This window comes from Acipenser ruthenus, chromosome 1, assembly GCF_902713425.1.
Source record: "Acipenser ruthenus chromosome 1, fAciRut3.2 maternal haplotype, whole genome shotgun sequence".
NCBI lineage: Eukaryota > Metazoa > Chordata > Actinopteri > Acipenseriformes > Acipenseridae > Acipenser > Acipenser ruthenus.
The window spans coordinates 44,617,392-44,630,639 of NC_081189.1; the positions used below are offsets into that span (position 1 = coordinate 44,617,392).

At 37.0% G+C, this 13,248-nt stretch overlaps 1 long non-coding RNA gene across 1 annotated transcript; it reads left to right on the forward strand.

The window, feature by feature from the left end:
• Positions 1-4,743: 4,743 nt before the first annotated feature.
• On the forward strand, positions 4,744-10,909 carry LOC131737312 (uncharacterized). The gene is made up of 3 exons (XR_009328928.1): positions 4,744-4,875; positions 6,475-6,663; positions 10,333-10,909. It is a non-coding gene; the product is annotated as an uncharacterized LOC131737312 (long non-coding RNA).
• The last annotated feature ends 2,339 nt before the right edge of the window (positions 10,910-13,248 follow it).

Here is a 13,248-nt window from a genome sequence, read left to right on the forward strand (position 1 = left end):
ATTCAGAATCGGAGCAGCCACATCAGCAGCAAGAGCAAAGATTAACCAGCATCTAATTAAAAATATGGGACACTGGACCTCATCAGCAGTTGAATCATACATACATTCTTCCCCATCTGAGATATCTTCTGCACAACAGTCTATTGCTAGTATGTCCGGAGTGGGGACGACCCTTTCGCCGGGGTCACCAACGGTTTCCCCCTAAAAAGAAAGGGGGTATTTCCTTTCCACTGAGCAGAGGGTCTTCACATAGTTAATGGGGAGCCAGTTACTAACCTTCTTGTTGTGTAAAATGTGTTCTTTCTTTCTTTCTTTCTTTGTATATGCATTGGCGGTTCTTTTGTTTGTCTGCACTCATAGGAATCTATAGCGGGCAGCCGGGAGTCCATCCTTTGTGGGGTTAGTAATCTCACTTTCTCCAACCCTTGGTTAAGCTCCGCGTCCTTTACCTCAGCAGGAGGGTTCTCCACAAGTCAGAGGGGACCCCTGGCCAAACCCAACCTTTTAGCATCACATGATCTATCACTACCCTCGCAATCTGAGGAGCTAAGCTTATTCTTGCTAAACCTCGCTGTAGGAGCTCTCCCTTCATAACAAGAGGCTCTCTTCTCAGTTCAGGGTCTCTGGGGCTGCGTCTCCGTCCCAGCTTTGGGAGTCTATAATTCACCTCATTGAGGGCAGCTCTCCAAGCCAGAGTTTCATTTTCTTCCTTCCTTTAAGGTTCTCAAGCCTTTATTTATGTATGGGGCCCCACAAGAGACGGGAACTCTGCTTTCGTATGTTGGATCCCCCAAGAGACAGGGACTCCTTGTGTATGTCGGGTCACCCAAGAGATGGGGACCCCTTTCTATATGTTTTCAATCTTTACTAACTCTATATCCCTGAGGGTGCCGTACGCCCAGCCTTGGAAGTTGCCTCACCAAGACGCAGTCTCACCTAACTGTGGCGGTGACTTCACCACGATACCGACCTCGACCTGCTGAAGGCTTGGTCCTAACTGTGGGCGGCTCTCCGAAAAGTCAGGCGACGTCACTACAGGTAGCCTGGCTCCCACCCTGTGAATTGTATGATAAAATATCTGCCTTATGAAAACAAATTCCAGTTGCTGCTACTAATGTTCTTTGTCAAGAACAATGCACATGGTAAAACGAGAGTGTGTTTCATATTCCAAATACGAAAGCATTTAAGAGAAATGACAATTTCAGAATTTCTTAAGGGCTTAGTATATGTATTAACCAACATCTTTTTTGTTTTTCCAGTATGCCATACTTAAGTGTGCTGTTCAAACTGGAAGAAATAAAGTATCATCAACATCAACAATATCATGCCTTGTCAATTAAATCTTTCTCCAAAGTCAACACATAGAAGAGGATACCACGCAAATCTTCAGGATATTATACCCGTAGGATGTTTTCAGTTCATCTTGCACCTTGGCTATAGCTTGTGTTATATAACTTTTATTTTTTCCTCCCAGCTTGCCACGTACAATGATATTTAAAGCTATTGAATGTTTGTTTTGGGTGGAGCAGGGGGTAATATGCAAAATCCTTCCAAACAACAGAAATATATACTGTAAAAATTAATTACAGCAGGTGTTATATTTAAAGAAAAAAGACAAAAATCATGGGTACCATACTGTATTTAACCCATTATCAAGGCAGACTAGTTTTTTTTTTTTTTTTTTTTTGTTTTTTTTTTAATTATTTCATTCTTCAACAATTTATCAAGGCAGACTAGTGGTTTGTGTTTCTTGTGAGAAAAAAGGTAACTGTAGTTGTGTGGGAGGTTCCAATTTAAAATAAATGCAAAGTCTTCATCACTTTTTTTTTTATTCAAGGAGAATCTCTAGAGTTGTTCTGGGGGGCGGAATTTTCCCATTGATAAAGTTTCCAAAACCAGTCACTGTTTGTTATATGAAATTATTTTCAGTAATGGGGAAAGCAAAATAAGTGAAAAGTTGCAATGTTCTTATAATTCTAATTTATTCTAAATTATTTTGATACAAAAGTGAATATAGGCTATGGCAATTCTTAATTAAGTCTACGATGGAACAATTTATACTATACTGAGAGCAATGTTTCGACTTAAATACAATATAAACTGATTTATGGGTCATCTGAACTATAATGCCAGTACACCACAAAACTAATTTGTTTCCAAATGACAGTGACATCTTAAATAAGCAGTTACTCGTCTATAAGCACAATATGCTTAACCCCTTTGGTGACTGGTTCATTCAGTTTTCACTGTATGATGAAAGTGATTAAATAACAGATTTTATAGCTGACAATTGTTTTTATATTTCATATGTCAATTAATATAATGTCTTATAGTAACAAGTAATTTAGTAATAACAAGTTATACATTCTGTAAATGTAGGTTACTATACCTGCACCTGCACAAGATTTAGAAACATCTGCCATAACACTGTCAGTATTGTCTGGGACCACCAATGATTCTACATAAAGTCTTCAAGCTGTTTAAATTGTTCTGGAGGTATAAATGGCCATTCATGTAAGTACACAAAATAATTAAGATTTGCGCTGTTTTAACAGTCTGTAGTAGCAGTGGCATGTTTTATAGCTAGTGTTTCAGCCTGGACACCACTAACAAGAAGTTTATGTATGTTACAAAGCAACCAAAATCAAGAAACAATGAACCATAATGGCTAACAGACCTCACATCCCCAAGGCCACAACCAATACCTCCTCCAGCCCCATGGCTTGTATCTGTACAGGCTCTATATGTTCTCTTGACATATCTAACTGTATTTCATCATGGCGACCATGGTAAAATGGGGACAAAGCTATGACTGCCTACTCAAATGGAATACATGGTAAAAACTCAATATTGAGGCCAGTCAAAGGATCAACAAAATGTACACTTTAAACAGCAACGTGCTTACCACTTGCAGTTCAGGGAGAACACCAATGAGAAACTTGAAGAAAGATTATTATTATTATTATTGTTATTATTATTATTATTATTATTATTATTATTATTATTATTATTATTATTATTATTATTATTTTAAATCGCAAATGGTTATTATTTAAACTACCCAAGGAAACTAGATTCTCTATTAAGAACAATACAGAATGTGTCTGAAGAACATCTGCAGATGTCAGAAGGTATGCTTTTGGCACAGCTATTTGCTGACTCTAATGAGATTGGGAGTTCAGTTGCAGATGTTTGAAATCACAAGAAGCTAAAGATAAATAATGAAAACAATGTCTTATTAATCAAAAATGTCTTCAGAAATGCACTGTGCACATATTAAAGGAGCGGGGAAGACTTAAAGGTCTTCATGATAATCATTTACTAGTGATAGTTGAGCTCTGAATTTACTACATCTATGAGCCAGCAGGATCAGAAGTGGGGTCAATTTGCTTACGAAGGGCATGTTTTTCTAGTTTATACACTGTATTCTTCTTTATTTTTTAATTTTGGCTATCTGTAAATATGATGGCATACCTCATAACATCCCCATGGATTAATCAGCCTTTATCTTCCTGGTTACCTGTTGAGCCCAGATCACATCCTTAGAGTTCAACTGGTAGGCAGGGATTTGACACTGAACCTTTGAAATTCTTTACTTTGAAATATACAGGATATTAGACTCTGGTATTATATTTCTGTATCTGTTTTACCGTATTGGGAACTGAATGGATATCCCATTACACCAAACTAATACATAGCCATTACTTTCCCTGCAAATGAATACCCAATGAACTCTCACCTGACATCTAAATATTTCAACAATGCTGAAAGGTTCTACCTACAGCAATGATCTCTTCTCCAGCTTTCCATTCAGCTGCTCTAAATATGAATACAACAATGAAGATGTCACATTTCATGGTTTCATTTTAAGTTTAAAGTAGTGATTCTAAAATGCAGGTAGGATATTTTATACTTTGTTGATACTGTATGAGTATATGTCAGTGTTTTCTTGGTCTATGTTTGCGCTCTGCTTTTAAAAGTAATCTTCTTTAGGCAGGGCTGAGGTAATGGGTAATGCTTGTGTTTGTTGTGATCTATAGCATCTGTATACCTCCTTCCACTGGCTAATTTAAAATTGTGTAGCATATGTAAGGGACATTAATTCAAGGTTAGTCCAGTTAATCTGAAATTAAAACAACATTGTTTAACTGTCTGAGAGGTAAATGTTAATGATCTAAACTGGCAGATCTACTGTAAACTGGATTCATTTGTGTTATACTTGTACGTGTAATGCAAAACTTTTGGCCATAGCTGTAGGCTGTTTAACAGCTCTTGGCTTTGCCTCATGTGGAACAATACCCCTAGATGTGCAGATATTGGAATGTATTTGAACACCCTGTCAAGTTATTGCTTTCTTATAAAGTGGCAAGGATAGAGGGAGCCATTTCATTTGCTAACAAACATTCCAACCTGTGCAAACATGTCACCATAACAGCACAGCTTGGAACTTTCAGAACCACTCTGCCTGATTCATTAACAATCAATTCACTCTGCTAGGGATAGGAAAGGCTTGAGCATGCCATTTTATAATCACAATAATACACTATAGGGTATTCAAATATGGTCTAAAATTCTAGGGCATGGACTGTTAAATTACATATATTTGAACACCTTGTTATGTAATATTGTTTTCCTATTAAAGCTGTTCAAATACTAAAAAGTCCAAGATAATTTTCACGAATACCAAATTGTATATATACAAAAGACTTGATATCAATTTGGTATCAATAGCTTTTCTTCTTTAGGAGTGACCTTGTTCAAATGCTGTTATGTACCTGAACACTTCCGCAACAGAAAATGTCCCCCTGTCTCCAATGTATTTGGGAAAGAAGATTAGAAAGTCTTCTGTAGCTCTGGACCACTTGTCCAAAAACAGTAAGTAACCTCAGTTTTTCTCTTTGGTAATTTTACATACAGTAACTGTTTGTGGGATGAAGATGTTTTGGAGGTCAGTTTTACCCTTGCTTGGTAAGAAAGAGCCCTGTTGGAGATATTTGTAGTATCAAGGGGCATAAATAGGAAAGAAACAAACAATACAAGAAAGACATTTTGGAGTGTCTTCGTCATACCACGATTGCTCCAAAACAGCTGAACAAATTTCTTTCAGTTATTTTGAGCAATGTCTGATCAGTTGATCTGATCAAAGGTGACTGACTGGTGGCCATCTTTGACTTGTTATTTGGCAGATGTGGTGATAATTTCTAAGGCAAAACTTACCAAACTAACCAACGTGGCAAATATTTCGGCTAGTACTTCATCTGTGTAACCAGGGTTTTTTTTTTTAATTAGATTATAAATAAGAGAACTGATGATGAATACAAAGTGTTTTCTTGCTGCAAAGATGACTTCTTATTGGATTCTTTAAGAGCTTCATTAAACTGAAGGAGGAATGTGTGACAATGAAAATTAAGCTTAAATACTTTACCTGCATAAATGATATTCTTTTAAAAGCAGAGGTGCAAGCATGCTATAAAGACAAACATTTTATAAAACATTCTCTGTAGGAATCTCCCCATTCATGACATTTCTTCCGAAGTTTTCAACCTTTTGATCTGGTGCAAATATGCAACAAGGAAAGATATTAAAATAATTGGCACATTTTGTATCACAGATCAATGAATCATATGCATTTACAGTAATCTTTAGTTTTAATCTCATTGTTTTAAAGGTCTTTATATATCTTATATTTTACAACATGTTAAAGAGCAACTTAGTAATGGGTATGAAATATCACAGTTACCTTGTTGTTTAGAATCACTTTGTATTTCATTTTCGGTTTCAGTTATCATATACTGGTGACTTTTTAAAGCATGTATGTGATGACCGAAACAGATAATGAATTACAAAGTGATTCTAAACATCAAGAAGAATACATCTATTAAGATAACAGTGATATTTAATTGTGATATTTAATTCTATATTAATCCTGCTAGTTTTCCACCAGGGGTGCTTCCTTGACCCCTTATTAACATTACTAAACGCATTAAATACTGTGGAAAGATGTCTGTTTACAATTTTAAGGGCAGGATTATTGGCGTACAAATGTACATGACCACGTGGTAAGGAAGGCAATTGGTATATTTATGGATACATCCACTCTCCCCCTCCACAAACTAACTAAATCAAAAAGTTCATTTTTCAACGTGTGTAATTGATTTTGTCATTCTGCTTCTGTCCTGGATCCAGGCTTGGTCAACTCTGTGAAATACCACTGTAAAAGAAGAGTAACATCTAGTTAAAAGAATACACCACACAGACATATGGTAAAGCATTGAAAAAATAGCACAATAAAAACGGAATAAACTTGAAAAACATGATAAACTGTGAAACTGCTGTGCAAATGTACCTTGCTAAGACACACAATTTGTATATTAAAGACCCAAGATAAGGCTTTTTTTTTCTCCAACTTGTTATAGTGATATTTGTAGTTGTGGTGGGAGATAGATGTTTCTAACATGCTGGTTTTGCTTGCAGCAGCCTGGGAAACAACAGCTGTCCCTTCATGTTCTCATGTGGCCATCAAGCCCCTGAGATCAGACCACGGACCCAAGAATCACTTGGCCTTAGTGGACCTACCTGGCAGCATCAGCAATCTCCAGGAGGAATTCCAGTCCCATCAACCATGCATCAGAAACACTAACATTGATAAAGACCCTGGAGACAGTAAGCCGAATATGTTTTATAACAGTCAGCAGAAAGAGGGGGAAAGTAATCTTTAAATACATCTATATTTAAAGCAGGTTATACACAATATTGGACCAAAGAAACAGTTTCAAAGAAACAGCTAGATTAAGTTTCGAGGGATTTGTGACGTGTTGGTGTGGCAAAGTGGTTAACAGTGATCACTGAGCAGACAGACAACGATAATCCAGGTGCAATGATATTTTATTTGTAAATCCAATGGTTTGATGACGCAAATACAGCAAACAATAACAATGCCAACAGGCAATACTGCTCTGTTGTAATCCACAGGTTGGTCCTGAAATAATAACAGTCCCGTTATTAAACACCAGTCTACAAGTGAGTGTAATAGTGCTTGTGGTGTAAATACAGTTATTCGTGAAACAATAGTGAAGTGTTGTCCAGGTTTAGTGCTGGCCTTTTGTGACAGCTATGGATCGTGTTAGCCATCTAATAACAACAAACAAACAGTTTTTAACACGACAAACAAACAAAACACTCTCAATTGTAATACAGGTCTCCTTCCGGTTTAGCGTTTAACCATAACAAGGAACAGATTACGCCCCGTTTGGTACTGTCAATCATGTCCCCTTGGTTAACTAGTGCAACCACTCCTCCAATCCGCGGCTGCCACGTTGTTTCACTTCCGGGTCGATGATTTAGTGTATTGTAGCTCCGCCCCCTTTCTAGATGACAGACTTCCGTTTTAACACAGTTTCTACAGTGCGTGAATTAGGTGCTCGTGGTGAAAAGACAGTCCTGAAGTGAAAGAAGTGCGTGCTGACGTCCGGGTTAATGCTGGCCGACGGCTACAGCTCCGGACTGTGCTAGTACTCTTAAACGACAAACAACACAGAACAGACAGTGTTACAAGACAGACGAATACAGCGAACACTCATGGTTTCTTAGTTTCAAGTTCACGGGCTCCTTCTAGGTTTATTTGCTTAACCATCTACAAAGGAACAGATCACTCAAGCCATGCCCCCTATTTATACCCTCGCCCATGACCCCGAGGTTAACGAGCGCATCCGCTCCTCCAGTCCTCGGATGCCACGCCGCTTACCGTCCGGGTCAATGAGCTTGGGTGCCGTAGCTCTGCCCCCTTCCTAAATGACCGACTTCCACCTACCCTATGGAATAAATTGTCGTGCCATTTAATTAAGGGTACTCTGTTCCTCTTGCACCGTGCCCTCACAGGTCGAGAGGGAGATCTAACACCAAGAGTCATTCGATCTCTGTCACAATCACCAAGAATCATTCTGTCTCTGTCACAGTTGGATACAGCATCTGTAACTTAGCACCAACAAGCTGGGTTTGAAATTGTACTGTATATAATCAACCAGAAAACATCAGCTATCTGTAATACATATTCATAGTAGTAACACAGGACATATGACACCTCTAGGGGTGTGGACATTGCACAATATTTGAACACCCTGAAATGATATAATTGTGCTTATAAACTGGCCTTTCTGCCAAAGTAAATTGGTTATCATGTAAATTTGGCAGACTTCTTCTAAAAGTTCCAACTTGTGCTGTTATGGTGACATATTAGAACAGATTGGAACACTTGTTAGCCAATGAGATTGCTCCCTCTATTCTGCTTCATTTGTTACGGGAATAGACTCGGGCATGTATTAAGTTGCAATGGGCCAAACAGAAGATCTTATAGTAGACATTAGGTATGACTCAGTAGGGATTTCAGTATCCAGGATTGCACAAAATCAGTGACGTCACATACATATCCCTCCAGAACAACTGAAACACTTACAGTCCCGCCTTCATTACATGTGGTAGCCCGACAGCCCATTGAAAGTGTTGCAGAATTTTTTTTAATGAATGGAAAAAAATATGTAAATGTAAATGTTTTATTAGTGATTGGTTACTTTAAATGATTTGTTTGTTTCACACAAAGATGAAGATTGATTTACTGTTTAATTCGGTTTCACTAGAGTTCCTTGGCACGAGTGACTGAATTTATATAAAGTCCTACTTGAAGGAGTGTGTCTAAAATGTACTTCAACCCCCTGCTGTTAGTGCTGTTGAATAGAAATCAAACTCAGAGGAGACATTTCTGTGTGACACTCTCTTCAAGCAGTATGAAGGATATTTTTGCTACTCAAGCAGAAATTGCAGACATAGGGTAGGTGTACTAAAGTGTTGCTGCAGTTGCAATAGTCGCAAACCAGTTGCAAGTCGGAAGTTTTGGGTGAAATGTACTAAACAAGCACAATGCTATTTGCGACTTTTTAGGGAATGCTTTGCTACAGCAGTTTCTGTTTGTGGTTCAATCATAGATGAATATGTAATTATGGCCATTACTGCTTAAATTCGCAAAAATGGGGTGGAGATAGACTACGTACATGTGCCACTAACCCCTCCAGCTCATTCTGAACATCTGAATAGGAATAGGCAATACACCTATTCTATTAATATGCAGGTGGTTTGTAATTGTGCACAATTTAGCACTGTACCACTGACTAACTTAAATAAAAACTGACCGTATACATTTGGCTTATAGGCTACTCATGATACTACGAATTAGTGGTACAATGCAAAATGTGTTGCTGGTCCCTTGAAATTCGTATTAACAAAAAATGACTGTCCTCCTGTAAGTATCATAACTTGTCAATGCATCACCATGATCTATTTTGTGTTAATTGTCTAGGCTACTAAGTAGGCCAAGTTAATAATAATACAAATTTAAAAAAATGCTAAAATCATTGTTTCAATTATAAATAATCTTTTGTTCGCATTGTACACCAATGTGTACAATGCAGCAACATGATTTATTTTGTGTTACCATACAGGTAGCCTGCAGGCTAAAGTTAAAAGAAAGTGCGCTCGGTGTTCATCTGATTTTACTACTCTACTGTATACTGTATAGGTGTACTGTATAGATTTATATTTCTTTCATATTGTAATGTGTAGCCTACCCAAAACACATTAGTGTTATTTCAGTGCAATGAGGTATACAGTTAAAATACATTGAGCAGCATAAATGTATGTGTGTGCGATTTTATTTATTGACACCTCCTTATGTCAGTCAAACATATCTGGTTTATCAAGGGGCTACTGTATGATTATAAAAAAGTTTTTTGATAGAAACGTTTTTTTTATTTGAGGGGAAGTTGGGGGCCCCACTTTAGAATTTGATGGGATTAAACTGCCTTTCATTATTTATTCGAAAAAAATGTCGCACAACTCTCGCAATGCTAAAGATCTCGCTAAGATGACACAACAAATATTTAAATTAGGATATTGTGGCTCTCTTTATCAACATATTTTCTCTCAGTACATACAACAAAGTGCATACTTTGCGAATTGTCGCAAGGAAAATGCAAATTGAGGTATGTTTGCACTATAACTGGCCTATCTTAGTACATCTACCCCTAAAAGTGTCAGGAAAAAATTGCACTTCTGGAGTAAAGACCATGATAATTCGGGTTACTTGTGTCTTCAAGATAAGGTATGGTTTTAGATTTTGCAATCAAAAGAGTATCATTTTATTTTTTTCTTCTCAATAAAGTTTTGTTCAGCATTAACAGAGAGTGTAATCAGTGTTGGTAAACTACCTGGATGAGTGCTGAATTGTCTCTTAGTAGCTGTCATGTTTATATATTCTCATGATGTTTATTCTGCTTTCTTGAGCGATCACTGAATGCAAAGAATCCTGGCTGAAGATAAGCAAGATTAAGTGGACGGCCTTCAAAAACTGGATTACAGTGGCAGGAAAAAACAACAAGGCTGCTGGGATAGACAAAGGTATAAGGCGACAATTTGATTTTTTAAAAAAAAACACATTATTGGTTTTATAGTGTATTTTTAAGATTTCACAGATTTGGACTCTTTTATGGCTACTGTAATTTAATGGTGTAACAGGGCGAGGAGCCCTGTACGTATTATTTATTTGTTTATTTTTAGAACGGGGTCTCCCCTTCCACCCATGTGCAGATTATTGTTTTGTATTTGTTTGTTTTATGATTTATTTGTATTTATTTTGATGGCGAGGCGCTGTGTGTTTTTGTATTTATTTAGAAATATATTGACGGCGTTGCCGATTGTTTGTTTGTTTTGTTTTAGTAGCGTGGATGGGTAGCCCCATCCAGACTGAAAACCTTGTGCAGAAGGTGACCATCTCCAGAGTTAATTGTTTAAATTGTTGCTAATTGGAAGATGGTCACCTGTAGAAAAGCCTGCAGCTGTCTGAACGAGAGAGCAAGGAACGAGAGAGAAAACGAAACTTAAAAATTGAACGTATAGAATCAGTGAAGGCTACTGCCCAGCCTGACCTGTATTGTGTGGTATTTTTGTGTTCATGATTATTTTTGTTTAATTATTTATTTTCGCTCTGTGAGCAAGTCTTTTTGTTAAAACGTTTGGTGTCAGTATTTTCCCTTCCTGCTTCTGACCTGACGTCACCGCACAGCCACCCTGTCACAAATGAGTAAAATGATTTTTACTATAATATGCTGTATCTCCATCTCACTAATTGTATTCTGTTGTTTTTAATCTTGTTGCAGATAAATTACTATTCTGAGTAATTGCTAATTATTTACTATTTCACTGTTTTTTAATTAACTCTTTTGCTTTTCTTCCATTTCATTTTTTTCAAAGCAAGTCAGAAATGTCTTCATCTAGACAATGTGGGGAAGCTATAAAAAAAGGCCAACAAGCTGCTCGGATATATTGTGAGAAGTATTGAATTTAAATCAAGGAAAGTAATGTTAAAACTTTACAATGCATTAGTAAGACCTCACCTAGAATATTGTGTTCAGTTCTGGTCACCTCATTACAAAAAGGATATTGCTGCTCTAGAAAGAGTGCAAAGAAGAGCAACCAGAATTAACCCGGATTTAAAAGGCATGTCATATGCAGACAGGCTAAAAGAATTGAATCCATTCAGTCTTGAACAAAGAAGACTACGTGGCGATCTGATTCAAACATTCAAAATCCTAAAAGGTATAGACAATGTCGACCCAGGGAACTTCTTTGATCTGAAAAAAGAAACAAGGACCAGGGGTCACAAATGGAGATTAGATAAAGGGGCATTCAAAACAGAAAATAGGAGGCACTTTTTTACACAGAGAATTGTGAGGGTCTGGAATCAACTCCCCAGTAATGTTGTTGAAGCTGACACCCTGGGATCCTTCAAGAAGCTGCTTGATGAGATTCTAGGATCAATAAGCTACTAACAGCCAAACGAGCAAGATGGGCTGAATGGCCTCCTCTCGTTTGTAAACTTTCTTATGTTCTTATGTTCTTATTCCATCTTAATGTTCCATGCAGCTGTAGGTTGTGCCCTGGAGTTTCCTGATTTGTATTCTGAGGTTTTTAATTACTTTTAGTTCATAATTAACAGTGTTATAAATGTAAACAGAAATGCAAATGCTAGAACCTCAAGAGATGGGCATTCATTTTTCAAAAAATTTTAAATAGTTATGTTAGAAAATGTGGTGATACTTTTATAAAGTTTCATCTTTCTTAGAATCTTCAGTATTCAGAGACCCACTTTCCAAAGAGATACAACCTGCGAAGTGTCATGAAGAGGTTACAAACCATGTGAAGGCATTCATTCCATATGAGAATGCTAAGTTATACATAGCTCAGGTAAGAAATAATGTCATTTTGAGTTTGTTACAAGAAGTCCCTTGGTACATGAGTTGAATTTAAACCCAGTGGAAGACTGTCATATTACTGTACATTCTGGATAACAATGCCTGTGGTGGTCATGATGGACTACTTTGCATGATGTGTAATAAGATAGAAATTATCGTTAATGATGCACTTTTTTGTTAAGGTAAAGTTTTGAGAACCATTTGGTTGACAGCAAGTTGTATAATATATCATGTAAGGAAGTCATTATTTATTCATACGTGATTAATCATTTCAATTCTAATGCAAATATAAGAGTCATCTAGGAAGGATTATTAAAATAGTCAGATAAAATATACTTTTTTCTTTTCCCCCAAATTTTTGCAAATAAACTATTACCCTGATCTGCTTTCCACCATTAATTATTTGGCATATATGCCATGAAGTGAACACACTCATGTTGATTAATATCCCATTGTTTAAAATAATGGTTTGTTAAAGGTATACTAGAGAACTGAATTGGTACACTACCGTACCGTACAACCAGTCTCATGAAGTAGTCTCAGGCATGCCCAATTGCAACAAAGACAGTAATATGATCTCTAGGGTGGAAAGTTATCTGGCTATGTGTAGCCTTCCATTGATGTTTGGCTTTTCCACCATTCCAATGAGCCATTGTATGGAATGCACAGAACAAACAAAATTGAGTGCCCTGGCCAGACAGACCCCACAAAACACGTTTGGGATCATCTTGACAGGCAGCTTCACTGCAGGGGGTCAGTAGTTTGAAAGAGCCATACAGTACCAGCAAATATATATATATATATATATATATATATATATATATATATATATATATATTTACAAAAATGAAGGCATCTTTTAGCAGCCCTGATGAAGTTAGAAGCTTCATGATAAAGTTCCCTTTGTTATTACTGCACCTTCCAGAACTTAAGATTTTTATAGCCTAGA